General features: G+C 43.8%; 1 protein-coding gene across 12 annotated transcripts in view; it reads right to left on the bottom strand.

Annotated features, from left to right (window-relative positions):
* LOC139746178 (putative neural-cadherin 2) overlaps nucleotides 1–17,214 on the bottom strand; it is a 760,037-nt gene that overhangs the window by 467,424 nt on the left and 275,399 nt on the right. The window lies entirely within an intron of this gene.

Raw genomic sequence — 17,214 nt, 5'->3', positions numbered from 1 at the left:
GATCATCATCAGAAACTGGAGCTAGAAAGGAATACACTAATGATTGCCTTAATGTATATATATATATATATATATATATATATATATATATATATATATATATATATATATATATATATAGGGATAGGGGAGAAAGAATACTTCCCACGTATTCCCTGCGTGTCGTAGAAGGCGACTAAAAGGGGAGGGAGCGGGTGGCTGGAAATCCTTCTCTCTCGTCTTTTTTTTTTAATTTTCCAAAAGAAGGGACAGAGAAGGGGGCCAGGTGAGGCTATTCCCTCAAAGGCCCAGTCCTCTGTTCTCAACGCTACCTCGCTAACTCGGGAAATGGCGAATAGTATGAAAGAAAAAGATATATATATATATATATATATATATATATATATATATATATATATATATATATATATATATATAGTAAAGATACGCCCCAACGGGGAGACATAAGAATTAATGACCTTTTTTTTTCCGGTCTGGTGAACTCCAGATGACGTCTTTGCTCTCGCCATTAGACGAGGGAGTAGCTAAACCCTCCGCCCTCATCACTCACTTCATGGTTGGCAAGTCGACACAGTACAGCGCACCTCGCGGGTCATTAACATTACTTTGTGGGATGCGTTGCTCTCTCTCTCTCTCTCTCTCTCTCTCCCACACACAGCCCATCCTAGTGGTCTTTCTCATCTTCTTACATAGTGAGGCTAGCTCTCTCTCTCTCTCTCTCTCTCTCTCTCTCTCTCTCTCTCTCTCTCTCTCTCTCTCTCTCTCTCTCTCTCCCACACACAGCCCATCCTAGTGGTCTTTCTCATCTTCTCACATAGTGAGCTCTCTCTCTCTCTCTCTCTCTCTCTCTCTCTCTCTCTCTCTCTCTCTCTCTCTCTCTCTCTCTCACACACACACACACACACACACACAGCCCATCCTAGTGGTCTTTCTCATCTTCTTACATAGTGGGCTCTCTCTCTCTCTCTCTCTCTCTCTCTCTCTCTCTCTCTCTCTCTCTCTCTCTCTCTCTCTCTCTCTTAAAACCCCCCTTCCCCATAGGATGTCCTCGCTTCCCGGAACACCCAATAAGAATAATCTTTGTACTGTGGTAATATTCAAAGGCCTTCCACAGAACTCCTCTACAATACGCTCCAGCAACCGTAGCCAGCCAGGTATACGTTCTCTGTAGCGGACGAACAGTCCAGGTGACACCGCTAACGAATAACAGTCACTTTATAACATACAGAGTCTGGAAAATGCGTATGATATACTTGAGATGTATAACATATCCGTCAATTGCACAAATTCAGAGAGGCAGACTTTCGTCAAAATGGATTAATGTTCTCACTCGATCTTTTCTGCTATGGACAACAATGACATGTGTATAGATATATATATCTACCTGTCAGCATAGCTGGTGCCGTCAGTTGTGGCATCTGTGTTACCATAACTACAGACACAACATAGGTGGTACCATCAATTATGGGACCTGTGCTACCATAACTACAACCGTATCCTACTGCTAGCATAGATTATGCCATCAATTATGGGACTTATGCTACCATAACTACAAGCACATACAACTGCTACCATAGATTATGCTATCAATTATGGAATTCATGCTACCATAACTACAAGCACATACAACTGCTACCATAGATGGTGGCATCGGGTGTAGGACCTGGGCTAACATGACGACAATCGAGCAATCCTACCATCAGCCATGGAGACATGAAAATGAGGATCTATGAAGAAAGAAAAATGAACCTTTCCATGGTTTTCTTATCTCTCGCACCTCTTCAAAAGCTTAGGCAGGCGCCAAATTACTTCGGGTTCCACTTAATCCAAGAACTAATACGACAGCGTAGCAAAGACCTGTGCTTCTCTTTTTTTTTCTCTCTCTCTCTTATTAACGCTTCTTGTTCAGCAGTTATATTCATGTACCTCAGAGATGGTGGCGCGTCCCTCAACTCTGTTTTCTTTCACGTGCTTACCAGTTCCACGGGTTCATCTGAACGGGGGGGGTTTCATACACCGCGGAAATCATCTCATTTGCCGAAGATCTCATTCTCTTTGTGTGTGATGCTTAAGCCAATTTGCACTTACCATTATATCAGACCGTTTCCATTGTCCGCCACACACACACACACACACACACACACACACACACACACACACAACCTAACCCCCACCCTCCTGCCTTGTTCTCACTCCAGAGTAGAATCCCTTGCGTTTTCCTCTCATCAAACGTCTGTCTTTCTTCTTCTTCTTCTTCTTCCTCCTCCTCTTCTTCTTCTTCTTCTTACTTCGTCTCATCATCATCATGTCTTATGTTTCCACTTGCTTACCGTAGCGCCCTTGCGACGCTCTGCTCTGTGATACCCAAACCCTGACGATTTCTCCAGCGTCTGTTGCATCAATGTCACTGGTGCTTCTCTGAAGGACGGGTCATTGGCTTGGTGGTAATCATGTCTCACAGGCATATCTCGAGTCGTCCAATTTTACTGCCTTTGGAAACGCTGTTTTCCATCTCGCTCCCCCGCCACAGTTCGCTTTGGCGTTGTCAGTGTCGACAAGTTTTACGCCCTGACTAAAGCGGTTTAATTTCTTGTTTTTTTTTTCTCTCTCTCTCTCTCACATCTGTTCGATTCAGTAGGAACTTACTGCCCATTTCTGCCCATCTTGCTGACGCCGAAGTTCAGTTCTGAGAGACTCTTATGACAGCCTAGGTCGAAGGAGTGGCATTACCAAGAGGACCTTCGCTACCAATGAGATGAAAGGCTTGGTATCAATATGACCACCAATACATCCAAGCCTTACAGCAACTAGACACGCATGACACAAAGGGAAACCATTATACGACGCAAGGGGGAACCATTATAAAAAAGATATATAGAATATCCAGCCTCTCTGAAAAATACGTTCGTCGTGAAATAATCTCAAAACTCATAAAATACTCCATTCTTACAGATATGGGAAAGTAGAGAAATGGCATAGTAAACTCAACTTTTCTTGCAGTAAACTTCCAATGCATATCATCCCGTGCAAGGCTGTCGACAGCAGTATTCCATGGACGTATGGCGTGGGTAATCTGCAACATCTATTGCACCTCATTTACACTGCGAGAGTCTTCGTCGTGAAAATATGAATAACAGAGCGCTTTACGAAGTCACCACTTCAGAATCAACACCAACCTTAAACTTGCCGCTGGAAGACGATCCGCCTTCCACTATACGTACAAAGGAATACACACAACCCATCCTAAGCCTTAACCAAATCATTATGAGAGAATTGACAAAATACAAAAACATAAACAAAATAAATTGTTCAAGACACACCCAGCTACACTTGTCAACCTCCGCCACCTGACCCGCCTTAATTACTCTCCCTTACAACGGTTGCGACCAGACGTAGCAAACAGTGGTTGGCCTATGAAGATTGGTGTTGTACGGCGGGAACCAAGTATAATGTTGGGATTTAGATAACTTTGTTAAGTACTGGCACCTGATGAATTGGATTGTCTCCACGAAACATGTCATGTCACATGTACAGAACAATTACGTTAGATAAAACTATATAACCTCCTATTGAAGTACGATTTCACCTTCATATATATATATATATATATATATATATATATATATATATATATATATATATATATATATATATATATATATTTGATACTATTCGCCATTTCCCGCGTTAGCGTTAAGAACAGAGGACTGAGCCTTTGAGGGAAATCCCCACTTGGCCCCCTTCTCTGTTCCTTCTTTTGGAAAAGAGCGATGTGGCCGAATACCTCAGAAATCATCGGTGGGTGTGATAAAGAATATCTTACTGTGGGAGGGTGACCCCTCTCCTGCCACACTGTGGTTAAAAAAAAATATATAAAATATATATAACGTACGTTGAATATTTTCCCCCCTAAATATCCTCCAGTCTTCTCGTAAAGTATTCTAACGCGATGTTCATCGATCCCGAAGGATATGTTTCATATCATATTTCTGAGTAGCAGTGAAAAGCAAATTGCTCTTTGCTCCTCCCAGGCAAAGTCATCCTATGTAGAGTAAGCCAACGCTTCGTCCCTTATCCTTGTCATTACTAGCGTTTCGGCTTAACGATGTGTACCAGCCGTGTCTCCGACGCGTTGGCGGCCCGCGGGCCACACGCGGCCCTCCTCCTTTGTCTCCCATTGCGGCCCGCGGGCTACACGCGGCCCTCCTCCTTTGTCTCCCATTGCGGCCCGCGGGCCACACGCGGCCCTCCTCTTTTGTCTCCCAATGCGGCCCGCGGGCCACACGCGGCCCTCCTCCTCTGTCTCCCATTGCGGCTCCGCGGGCCACACGCGGCCCTCCTCCTTTGTCTCCCATTGCGGCCTTGGGGCCACGCGCGGCCCTCCTCCTTTGTCTCCCATTGCGGCCCGCGGGCCACACGCGGCCCTCCTCCTTTGTCTCCCATTGCGGCCCGCGGGCTACACGCGGCCCTCCTCCTTTGTCTCTCATTGCGGCCCCGCAGGCCACACACGGCCCTCCTCCTTTGTCTCCCATTGCGGCCCGCGGGCCACACGAGGCCCCCCCTCCTTTGTCTCCCATTGCGGCCCGAACACATGATATGAATGAGAAACGATTCACATCTGAGCGCCGAGGATTCGAAACCCGGTAACGACCGCACGGCACACGTCGTTGCGCTAACCATTGGATCAAGAAGGGGACATAAGATCTCCATAGTCGACCAACCATGAGGTTTCCCCCAATCCCCACCTCGTTCACACTTCGTGACCTGAAGGGCTTGGGCAAGCCTGTCACACTTCGTGACCTGAAGGGCTTGGGTAAGCGTGTCACACTTCGTGACCTGAAGGGCTTGGGTAAGCCTGTCACACTTCGTGACCTGAAGAGCTTGGCTAAGCCTGTCACACTTCGTGACCTGACGGGCTTGGGTAAGCCTGTCCCACTTCGTGACCTGACGGGCTTGGGTAAGCCTGTCACACTTCGTGACCTGACGGGCTTGGGTAAACCTGTCCCACTTCGTGACCTGAAGGGTTTGGGTAAACCTGTCCCACTTCGTGACCTGAAGGGTTTAGGTAAACCTGTCACACTTCGTGACCTGAAAGGCTTGGATAAGCCTGTCACACTTCGTGACCTGAGGGGCTTGGGTAAGCCAGCTCCTGCGCGGGTCGTAACTCACATTACATCGATCTCCCGACACTTCTACCTCAGATGCGACCACGGGGATCTCACGGACCAGTCTTTCATGTGAGATGACAACCTTTCGTCACCTCGATGTCCCATGGCTAGAACACCGGCCTGCCGAACGATGGGGGTGGGGTTCGAATCCATATCGCACCAAAGGTAAATCATGATCATTTATATAAACATATTTAGTTGACTACACAGTCTTAGTTAAGGGCATTCAGTTGCCTGTGTTGTCTAAACTAACATACAAACCAAAATACCATCATTTTGTATGTAATTCTTAAGATCTTCGAGAGACATTGTGGACGCAACAAGCACACATGTCGTGATGTATAAAACGACCTCTTGGTAATCACGAACACTGAACCCGAATATATCTTCCGGGAGGCGATACTCTACCCCACATCAAAGTCGAAGACTATCCTTGAACAGAAGACGACGACATTGTTGTCATCACTGAACACGATGTTACAACCCTTGATTGTGACGGTACGATCCTTGATCACGGCGGTACAACAGTTGAGCACGACGGTACGATCCTTGACCACGATAGTACGACCTTTCAAACCTCGACGGCAACGCCATCTAGGCATGATGCACCAACCTTTATGAGTCACGCGATAGAACCAAAGAGCCTTCCATCATCATACCCAATGGTCGCGTCGTCGGACTCCGACGATCAACTATGCCAGCGACTGAAGACCACTAGATCAAGCAACGTCTTCCCGTCTGTGTGCTACGGCAATGAGGCACAACATGATGCATTCTCATACCTTTAGGAAAACCATAACACTACGTATCTTCAGGCCTACCTAACTACCATCCCTTGATCCCTACCACGAAGCTGGAAAAATAACCCTCTAACCCTCACATATCAATTCGTTGTTCGTTCCTATTACATTCCCTCTCTCTCTCTCTCTCTCTCTCTCTCTCTCTCTCTCTCTCTCTCTCTCTCTCTCTCTCTCTCTCTATCTATCTATCTATCTATCTATCTATCTCTCTCCCCCTCTCCCGCGTCCACTGATCGGGGAAACCCCAGATTTTCGAGAGAGTCATTTGTTTCGCTTCAGACGTGGACCCAGAATCCAGCTGAGAGATATCCACCAGACTGGATGATGACTGGGGAGATACATCAAAGTTCCCGATGGTGTTGGCACCACAGGTGCGCCTTATTCTTCACCTCCGAAACTTCGTCTCGGGCCCAAACTTTTCTTGATAAACAGCATTTACGTCATCTGTTGAATTTCACTCACGGCTTCTGGCGAGAAATACTGCCCTTCCGTCGGAAACACCAAGACAACAACTCCAGAACTTGATCTGTCTTAAAGGGGCAAAAATATATCATCCACAACTGGGCCTCTGATAACACGACTGGGCTTCTGATAAGACAACTGTGCATCTGATAACACGACTGGGCTTCTGATAACACGACTGGGCTTCTGATAAGACAACTGGACCTCTGATAACACGACTGGGCTTCTGATAAGACAACTGTGCTTCTGATAACACGACTGGGCTTCTGATAAGACAACTGGACCTCTGATAACACGACTGGGCTTCTGATAAGGCAACTGTGCCTCTGATAACACGACTGGGCTTCTGATAGGACTGTGAAAATGAGAGAAAAACAGACGACTGGCAGTTCAATCGTTAGAAAAATTCCCACGAAGTTGAATGACTGCCTCCAGCCATCAGTGACCTCATGTGATGCCCATCAGTCTGGGTCGAACTGTGGCTATAACGAAGCCAGGTCGTATCTTACCGTCATTACGTTGTATTGGATTGCACCAAGTCTAGTTGGCTATATTAGGATTGTAAAGCGTTAATAACTAGTCATTCAGATGGTAAACCGTATCCTTGATGTAAAGAGACAATGTCTCTCTGGAACTTACCCATATCACTACAGACGTGATTGAAATATCTCTATATCTATATCTCGAAACGATTTGAATTTTGATCGAATTTGATTTGATCGAAAATTTGATTTGATTTGACGTCGATTTTGTCGTTTGTTTTCGATCGAAACGATCGGGTTTTTCGAAAATCGAAAATTTTGATCGATTTGATTTGTCGATCGATCTCGATCGATCGTGTTGAATTTGATCGATCGATTTTTTGAATTTGCGAAACTCCCATCGATGAATTTAATTTGATTTGTTTGCGTTTGATTTGATTTTTCGCGTTTGAAAAGTTTTGATCGATCTCGGTCGATTTGATTTTCGAAACGATTTTTCGTCGTCGTCGAATTTTGAATTTGGGTCGATCTTTGATTTGAATTTGATCGAAACGAATTTTCGACGATCGATTTTGATCGAATTTATCGGTTCCCAAACGATCGATCTTTTGATCGAATTTGATCGTGATCGTTGTCGATCGGGTCGATCGATCGATTTGATTTTCGATCGAATTTTGATTATCGAAAACGATTTGAATTTGATCGATTTTGATGTCGATCGATCGATCGATCTCGACGAAACGATCGATCGAATTTGATGTCGATCGGAAACGAATTTTTTCGTTTTCGTCGATTTTTCGATGATCGTTTTGATCGGGTTTTCGATCGAACGAATTTGACTTTTGATTTTGATCTCGAATTTGATTTTGATTTTGATCGGAAACGATCGTCTCGTTTTCGATTTTCGAATTTGACGATTTGATCTTTGATCGATCGATTTTGATATCGTCGAAACGATTTGATCGTTTTGAACGAGGGCGTGAAACGATTTGGGTTTTGAATTTGAAACGATCGATTTGAATTTGATCGATCGATTTTGTCGAAAAGTCGACGATTTTGAAACTCGATTTGATTTGACGTCGATCGACGATCGTCTCTCGATCGATTTGTCGAAAAAATCGTTTGAATTTGATTTGTCGATTTTTTGTCGATGATCGATCGTTTTTTCGAATTTGTTTTTCGATCGATTTTCTTTGGAATTTGAAACATCTCGATTTGATTTTGATCGAAAAATTTTTTCTTTTTCGTCGTCGATCCTTTTGATCGATTTTCGATCGTTTTGATCGATCGATCGAAACTCGAAACGATCGATCGATTTGTTTGATGAATTTTGAAACCCTCGATTTGTTTTTTCTTCGATCGAAACGTCGATCGTCGATTTGATCGATCGATCGTTTGTCGACGATTTTGATCGATCGATCGATGATTTTGATTTGGAAAATTTTTCGTCAAAGAAACGACGATCGATCGTCGAAACGAAATTTTCGTCGATTTTTTCGAAAATCGATTTTGATCGAATTTGATCGATTTTCGAATTTGAAAATTTTTGGCGGGGAAAAAAACGATTTCGAAAGATCGATCTCGATCGAAAATCGTGTTTTCGATCGATGTTTGAACGAAAATTTTGATTTCGGGTCGTCGATTTGATTCCAAAATCGAGAATTTGATCATTTCGATCTTTTCTTTGTGAAACGTTTTCGATCGATCGATCGATTTGTTTGTTTGAAAATCGATCGTCTCGTCCCATCTCGTCGATTTGTGATATTTGATCGTTTGAAACGATCTGATTTCGATCGAAACGATTTCTTTTGAAACGAATTTGATCGATCGATCGTCGATTTCGATCGATCTTTTGAATTTGTCGGTTTGATCGATTTGATCGTTTGAATTTGAAACGAGAAAATTTTTGAAACATCCCATGAATTCCCATTTTTTCGTCGTCATGAGAATTTGCGGTTTTGAAAATTTCGATTTATTTGTCGATCGTCGATGTGATTTGAAGTTTGAAAATTTTGATCTTTTTCGTGATCGATCGATCGATTTTCGAAAAAATTATCGATCGTTTTGATCCCATTTCGATTTGTTTGTCGTTTTGAAGTTTGTCGCGATCGATTTCGTCTCGTCTCCCATCGATTTTTCGATCGATATCGATCGTCGATGATTTCGGGTCGATCGTTTTTTTGTCGATTTGATCGTCGATCGATCCCAAAAGTCGTCGATCGTTTTCTTTGATCGATTTGATGACGATTTGTTTGATTTGATCGATTTGATCCCAAACGATCGATCGCGAAAATTTTGATTTGATTTGAGATTTGGTTTTCTCGAATTTGATCGATTTGATCGATCGTCGTCGATGATCGATTTGAAACGATCGATCGATCCCATCGTTTGAATTTGATTTGAATTTGAAACGATCCCATCGGGTTTGTCGATCGATCGCGATCGATCGAAATATCGTCGAAAATTTTGATCGATTCGATTTTCGTCGAAACGTTTGATCTTTGATTTGACGACGATCGATCGATGTCGATCTTTGTTTTTTCGAAAATTTTTGAATTTGATCGATTGAATTTGATTTGACGAACGAAAATTTGTTTTGAATTTGAAACGATCGATCGTCTTTGATCGAATTTTGATTTGGTTTGAATTTTGATCGAAAACGATCGTTTGATTTGTTTGATTTTGATCGCGATTTGTCTCGATCGATCGATTTTGATCGACGACGATCGATCTCTCTCTCTCTCTCTCTCTCTCTCTCTCTCTCTCTCTCTCTCTCTCTCTCGATCGATCGATCGATCGATCGCAGTTTCCCACGTTCGCGAGGGAGCACCAGGAACACACGAAGAGAGGCCGCACCCGCTCACATTCATCCCCTCGCTTTCATATACAATGCACCGAAACCACAGCTCCCTCTCCACATCCAGGGCCCCACAGACCTTTCCATGGTTTACCCCGGACGCTTCACATGCCATGGTTTAGTCCACTGAAAGAATGTCGATCCCAGTACACCACATTGTTCCAATTCACTTTATCCCATGCCAGCCTTTCACCCAAAATATTTTTCACACTATCTTTCCACCTCCAATTTATTCTCCCTCCTCTCCTTGTTCCCCCCACCTCTTGACACAAATATCCTCTTTGTCAATCTTTCCTCACTCGTTTTCTCACATCCACCCTTACTTCCGGACATTCTCATCTATATCCTATACCTCGAATTCCTACAACGTCGTTGGCACTATACCATACCCTCAAACATATCCATTTTCGCCCTCCTAGATAACGACCATTCTTTCCACACATTCCTGAGTGCTGACATAATATTCGCCTCCCTTACCCACCTTATAACCCATTTCTGTGTTCACTTCTAGACATCAAAAAACACTTCTACTTTCAAACTTACACCCGAAATAACCTGTCCCTGTGCCTTGCTTAACCTAATGACGTTGTTTCACTCACTTTTATTCTTAACTTCCTCCCTGTACATATTATCCCAAACTCACTCGAACATGCCAACAGTACTGTGCCATCAGCAAACAGCACCAAACTCACTTTCAAGGTCCCCCCCCCTCACCCGCAAGAGACCGCACACTGTCCCCTTTCTACACGACCCTTTCATTTACCTCCCTCACTACCCCATCTGTAAAGAAACTGGACTGCCCTTCCTTCTCTTACACCTGACTTACTCCCCCAACAGACACGTACTGTATGTAGAAGCTTTCTGCATACTCACAACACCTACCAGAAGGCCATTCTGTTAATCCTAATCATACATTTTCTTCAGCTCTATAAATGCTATACAGAAATATCCCTTTCTTTCTCAACGTACTTATCACCTAAATTTTCCAAGGGAAACGTCTGGTTCACACACCTCCTATCAATCCTGAAGCCACATTTCTATAAGGGAGACAAGCCTCTAGTTCAGCATACCTCCCTAATCTCCTTTCTCATAGATAGTTCAAAAGTTTGCCACTTTCCAGGTCCTTGATGTTCAACCTTCTTCCAGCAACATCTTGAACAGCATCACACGTCATCTGTCACGTGGATCAACACACATCTTCAGCACATATGGAAGTATATCATCAGGAACACTGAATCTAACGTCGGGACTCTCTTGAAACTTCCTCCCTCATCCATCTTACTGGTTGTTGTGGCTATGACGCCTTCTACTGTGAATTAACTTCTGAACTCGTTGTTCAGTTCTTCTCACATATCAACATCTTCTTTCTGAATCCCGTAACCTGACTATCTGCTCTTTAAATCACCATCTACTGATGAATTTGAAAAAGACAAAATCGTTTTGTCTCCTGCGATATCCTCAATTGTCTTTTGAAAGGGTATTTGATCCCCTATTTTCCCTCAATTGTCTTTTGAAAGGGTATTTGATCCCCTATTTTCCATCCTGTTATAATCATCTCTTGCCTTCTTACACCTCTGAAGTGCAATGTTGGCCGATAGGAGCGCCGCCTGTATCTTTACCCCAATACGGAGTTGAGCTACTTCGCTTCCTGTTATCTCTTATCCAACCAACATCCCTCCTCTTTCTACCCTCCGCTTTGTGACGGAGGGGATGGGCAGGTACGCACGGCGGCCACACTCCTTCCCTGCAACTATTGACGAGCCTTCCATCAGAATGCCCCTTACGTCCTGGCTCTTATAAACTCCGTTCGACAATCTATGCTGGCCGTAGAAATGATCGAGTCCTCTATAAACATCACGATCACATCTTGATTCAGGTTCCAATGCTACTCTGTTTATGTCGTCGTGTATCACATAACGTCCAGCACTGCATTAACCCCTCGTTCATCTGGTGTGTCACATGCTAGTGTCATAGTATTCATAGTGTGTGTGAAGAAAAGCTGACAATTGGCGTCTCGACCCCTTCGTGATCCTCGGGGTGTAAAATAACAGTAAAAATAATAATGATAGTAATAATAATAATAATAATAATAATAATAATAATAATAATAATAATAATAATGATAATAATGATTATAGTGATAATTACAATAATGAAAATTAAAAACATATCATTGATAACAGTAATAATAATAACAATAATAATAATAATAATAATAATGATAATAAATACTAATAACAATAATAATGATTAAAATAATAATAATACCCATGTATTCCCTGTATGTCATAGTAGGCGGCTAGGAGAGGGAAAAAGCGGGAAGGATGTTTGAGGAAAGGAACCTGGATGTTCTGGGTGAGTGAAAGAAAGCTCAGGGGTAAAGGGGAAGAATGGTTTGAGTATGTCTCAGGCGCACAGTTAGGGGTTAGCGTTAGGGCGAGAGCTAAGGATGGGGTAGTACTTCTGCTGAAGTAGGAGTTGTGGGAATATGTAAAAGAGTGGAAGGAAGTGAGCCGATGTGATAAAATTGAAAGTGGATTACTAGAGATGAGTGATCATTAGTGCTTATCCACCCATCCATGAGAAAATTGATGAAGACAGTCGATTGTTTTGGGAAACGCTAAGCATGCCAGCGAGAGATGGAGCATAACTGATGGGTATGATCTGAATGCGAAAGTACTGAACATGGTAGTTTAGAATATAACTGGGGGGAATGGGGTCTTCAGTAATGTGATTGAAAATGGTGAACAACTTGTGGCGCTGTGTGCTGAGAAAGAACTGGTGATAAAATGGAATACATAGTTTAAAGAGAGGGACATACATAGACATATATAACTGAGTAGGTGAGATGATACGTGGGCATTATTTCATCACGTAATACTTGATAGGCGTGTGGAAGAGAGATTCTTGGATGTGAATGTGCGGAGACTGGCTACATTTTGGGATGTTTCGTCCCCTTCGACGAGACTCTATCCTCATCATTGGACCAAAGGGGTACAACGTCACTCAGGACCTTCCTGCTCCAAAGAATCCCACCTTACTCTGCAACCCCCCACCCTGTGCGTGGAGCAGAGCCTCGAAGATGCAGAAACCCTATTAAAGTAGTAATCTGGATCCACAATAACAATATAAAACGATTTCATTCATCCTATAAATACGATACAAAAAAAAAAAATATCATTGATGTTGTAATTAGGGCGTGTGCAACCCATCTTTATATACTCAGCCTTCCAGAAATGATATATAGTCTGTGCTGTTTTGTTTGATCCGATATTCATTATACAGTTGAGTCATTCGCTTCAAGATGATTAATAAAGGTCCACTTCCCACTCCCTCACTAATGGATGACCACTTACCTCATTTTTTCCCCCCCTCCCTCCAGATTTTTTGAACCGATATGTCTCGTTAGCATTCGCAGGTGGGGCGTCATCTATATCACACGAAACTCTCAGTCTAAAGGACTCCTTTATCTTCCTCCTTCAAGGATGTATAGCAATCCAAGATGACCCGCGAAGGATCTGCGGAGTTTGAGTTCGCAACATTATCTATTTTCCATTTCGAATTTCAGTGAGAATTTTCCATTCCAAACTTCAGTAAGATTTTTTTTTCCTCCTTCTTAAGTTTTAATGGTGTTTAATGTACTTCAACTAGATCCCTATTCACATCTCTGCGAACCTCGCAAACCCACAATACGTCATGGTGCTCTTTCCTTCGTCGTCTCCATGACTCAGTGGCGTTCTGACACACACACACACACACACACACACACACACACACACAGAGCTGTTATTCGTACCGTCTTGTGCCTACAGAACATGAAACTAAATTCTCGACAAATTTCGCACCGAGTTCTGGGATGGGGAAAACCACTGTACGAAAACGCAATGAACTGCATTCAATGACTGACATTTTGGTTGGTCTAACCCAGACGTCCTCTCTCCTATTCTTCGCCTCTGCTATAATGACTGGAAATCCCACATCACCATGAATGCGTCACGATCACCAATTGAAACCGTTACACTACGAAATGACGCTGGTCAGCAATGTCCTTGAGGAATATTTATTTTTCCTTTTTTTCTTTACATCCGTACGTCAACAACAACAAAAATACCAACAGCAAACTATTGCTGGTTGCAATATCATCACTGCTTGCCTTTGCACACTTGTGATTACGTAAAAAACTCGGACCCTTTAAGAAAAAGAAAAGACAAACGGCAACCGACCATCGGGCTCTTTCGAGACGAATTTTGGTAGTGGAACGGATCACAAACTCAAGAGATAAGTGTGGGAGGAGTAGAAAAACACAGACATGATTCACAGAGAGAAAAAAAAGACTGTATACTTGGCATGTCTCTAAAAAGGAGGCGCAAATCATCATCATTCGTGGATCTGAAGGCAAGTGGTGCAGTTCTCCTCAACTACTGTAGCTGGTAAATGATAAGATTAGGATCCTAAGACGCTTTCTCTTATGAGGTAGGTTAAGGCGGGGGGGGACTTGCACATCATCTGGTCTTACTGCTAACCAGACGCATCGCCTGGAGGCTGGATCAGCACCACACACGTACGCCTACCACACTCATCCTCAAATTTCTTTCCTCCTCCTCCTCAATATCAAACAGCCTCGTTTAGACCCATGAGTCTGATGCTGTTGGAGTTCATTTGTATACATATGTATTCATTTCTGTATCATACAAACATCAGGAAAAAGAGAGTCTTTATCAAGCACCATCGGGCGACGTTCACAGCCTTATCCCGACACACATATAACCCGACAGACACACACACACACACTCACACACACACTCAAGTAACATTCCTTAGGTCCTCCACTAGAATGATCACTGGCATCCTCAAATACAGGAGACTATCCAGTTCAGAGATTAGCGGTGGTCAGGCATCAACAAGAACCAAAACACCTCCCTTCATCTAGCAGGACCAACCGCTTCTTTCACTAACAGGAACTAAACGCCTTCTTCGCCAGCAGGAACCAAGCCCTTCCTTCACTAGCAGGAACTAAACGCCTTCTTCGGCAGCAGGAACCAAGCCCTTCCTTCACTAGCAGGAACTAAACGCCTTCTTCGGCAGCAGGAACCAAGCCCTTCCTTCACTAGCAGGAACTAAACGCCTTCTTCGCCAGCAGGAACCAAGCCCTTCCTTCACTAGCAGGAACTAAACGCCTTCTTCGGCAGCAGGAACCAAGCCCTTCCTTCACTAGCAGGAACTAAACGCCTTCTTCGCCAGCAGGAACCAAGCCCTTCCTTCACTAGCAGGAACTAAACGCCTTCTTCGGCAGCAGGAACCAAGCCCTTCCTTCACTAGCAGGAACTAAACGCCTTCTTCGCTAACAGGGACCAAGCCATTCCTTCACTAGCAGGAACCAAGCCCTTCCTTTACTAGCAGGAACCAAGCCCTTCCTTCACTAGCAGGAACCAAGCCCTTCCTTCACTAGCAGGAACCAAACTCTTCCTTCACTAGCAGGAAAAAAAAATAAAGAACCCTCCTTCACAAACAGGAACCAAAGCCATTCTTCTGTAGTAGGCAATCAAACCTTTTCTTCACTAGCGACGTCACAGTTTTAGTCAGACACCAGATCCTTCGTTCAAGACGAGACAAAACCCCTCATTTGCCTGCAGAAGAAAACACATCCCCTTCACAAGCACGAAACTGTCTCCTTCGTCACTTGAAGAACCCAAAAACCATCTCTTTCTACCTGAAGCGAACTTTCCCTTGCACTACTTGGAAGAAGTCTCCTCCCTCCTTCACAAGCAGAAACTAAACCTCTCCTTGACTAGCAGGATTCAAAGTAGGATCCAAACCTCTACCTCACTTACAGGAACCAAATTCCTCCCTCACTAAGAACAGCAAGAATTCTGAATTGCAGCTCGCAATACAGAGCTGGTACAAACAGGTACAAGGCAGACTTTCCTCATCAAAACCTTCGTGAACATATGATCAGGGGTCGTCTACCACCCTCCTGGGAGAGTTGTGTGAAGCCTTTGGAGCTGCAGGAGCGTCCGTTAAAAAAAGGGGGGGGCTCTGGAGACCAGGACCCTCTGAAGAAAAGGGCTCTGGAATACGACCAGGTCCCTTTCAAGAAAAGGGGCTCTGTAGTGCGACCAGGACCCTCTCAAGGAAAGGGGCTCTCGAATACTGCCAGGACCCTTTCAAGAAAAGGGGCTCTGGAGTACGACCAGGACCCTCTCAAGGAAAGGGGCTCTCGAATACTGCCAGGACCCTTTCAAGAAAGGGGCTCTGGAGTACTACCAGGACCCTTTCAAGAAAAGGGGCTCTGGAGTACTATCAGGACCCTTTCAAGAAAAGGGGCTCTGGAGTACAACCAGGACCCTCTCAAGAAAGGGGCTCTGGAGTACAACCAGGACCCTTTCAAGAAAAGGGGCTCTGGAGAATCATAATAATGTTTATAACTGCCACCCAAATATCTATATGAAGACCTTCTGTCTACCCTTCCTTTATAAAGCCCCCACTGGCCAGAATGGGGATAGACAGTACATTCATACCTTTTCGGATGAAACTGATTAAAAAGATTAAAAAAAATCTTCTCAATCATTATTGCCAGTCACACCAGGTGCTAGTCTCTCTCTCTCTCTCTCTCTCTCTCTCTCTCTCTCTCTCTCTCTCTCTCTCTCTCTCTCTCTCTCTCAGCCCCAACCATCACCCCCTCACTGCTCCACGATGGACATCACCAACAGGGTACGAGTTCTGCTTACCGCTCTCTCTCATACTGTCATTCATGTACAGGATGAAGAAAAAAAAGAGAGGATATCCTTCGACATAAGCTGTCGCCAAAAGACGCGAGAGCGAGCATTACGACTTCATTCAGACCACCAGGACAACATACTTCGATTCATTTATTGTTCAACGAGTTGTGATAATCTTGTGAACGAGAGAAGTCCATGGAAAAAAACCCGAGTCTCCTCCACAGAACCAGACGCATACATAAGAGGAGCCACAGGAGAATGACTGTCACATCCTAACCATAATACCTAGCCTCACGTAACGAGACAAACTACCAAGTGTTAACACACGTGACATTGCTTGAGACAGTTCATACACACGATCAGAAAGAACCCCATCACCGCCACACCAATTTAGTCTGGACAATTGGCAAACTGTCCCAAGTTTAGAAACTGAATTGGAGAGAGAGAGAGAGAGAGAGAGAGAGAGAGAGAGAGAGAGAGAGAGAGAGAGAGAGAGAGAGAGAGAGAGAGAGAGAGAGAGAGAGAGAGAGAGAGAGGACAGTTTAAGAAGGTAAATATTTCAAATCCAAAAAAAAAAAGAAAGTAAAATTTTTCCCCTCTGTTGTTCTTAGACGAGTCTAAGAAAAATGGTGACAAAAAGGTAACATAATTATGATCCAGGAACTGCTAACTTGGCGTTCCACACACAGCTCAATACACACTGATACAAGACTTAATAAATCTCCT

Source organism: Panulirus ornatus, chromosome 64 (assembly GCF_036320965.1).
Source record: "Panulirus ornatus isolate Po-2019 chromosome 64, ASM3632096v1, whole genome shotgun sequence".
NCBI classification, from domain to species: domain Eukaryota; kingdom Metazoa; phylum Arthropoda; class Malacostraca; order Decapoda; family Palinuridae; genus Panulirus; species Panulirus ornatus.
This window is presented reverse-complemented; position numbering and strand designations above follow the sequence as displayed.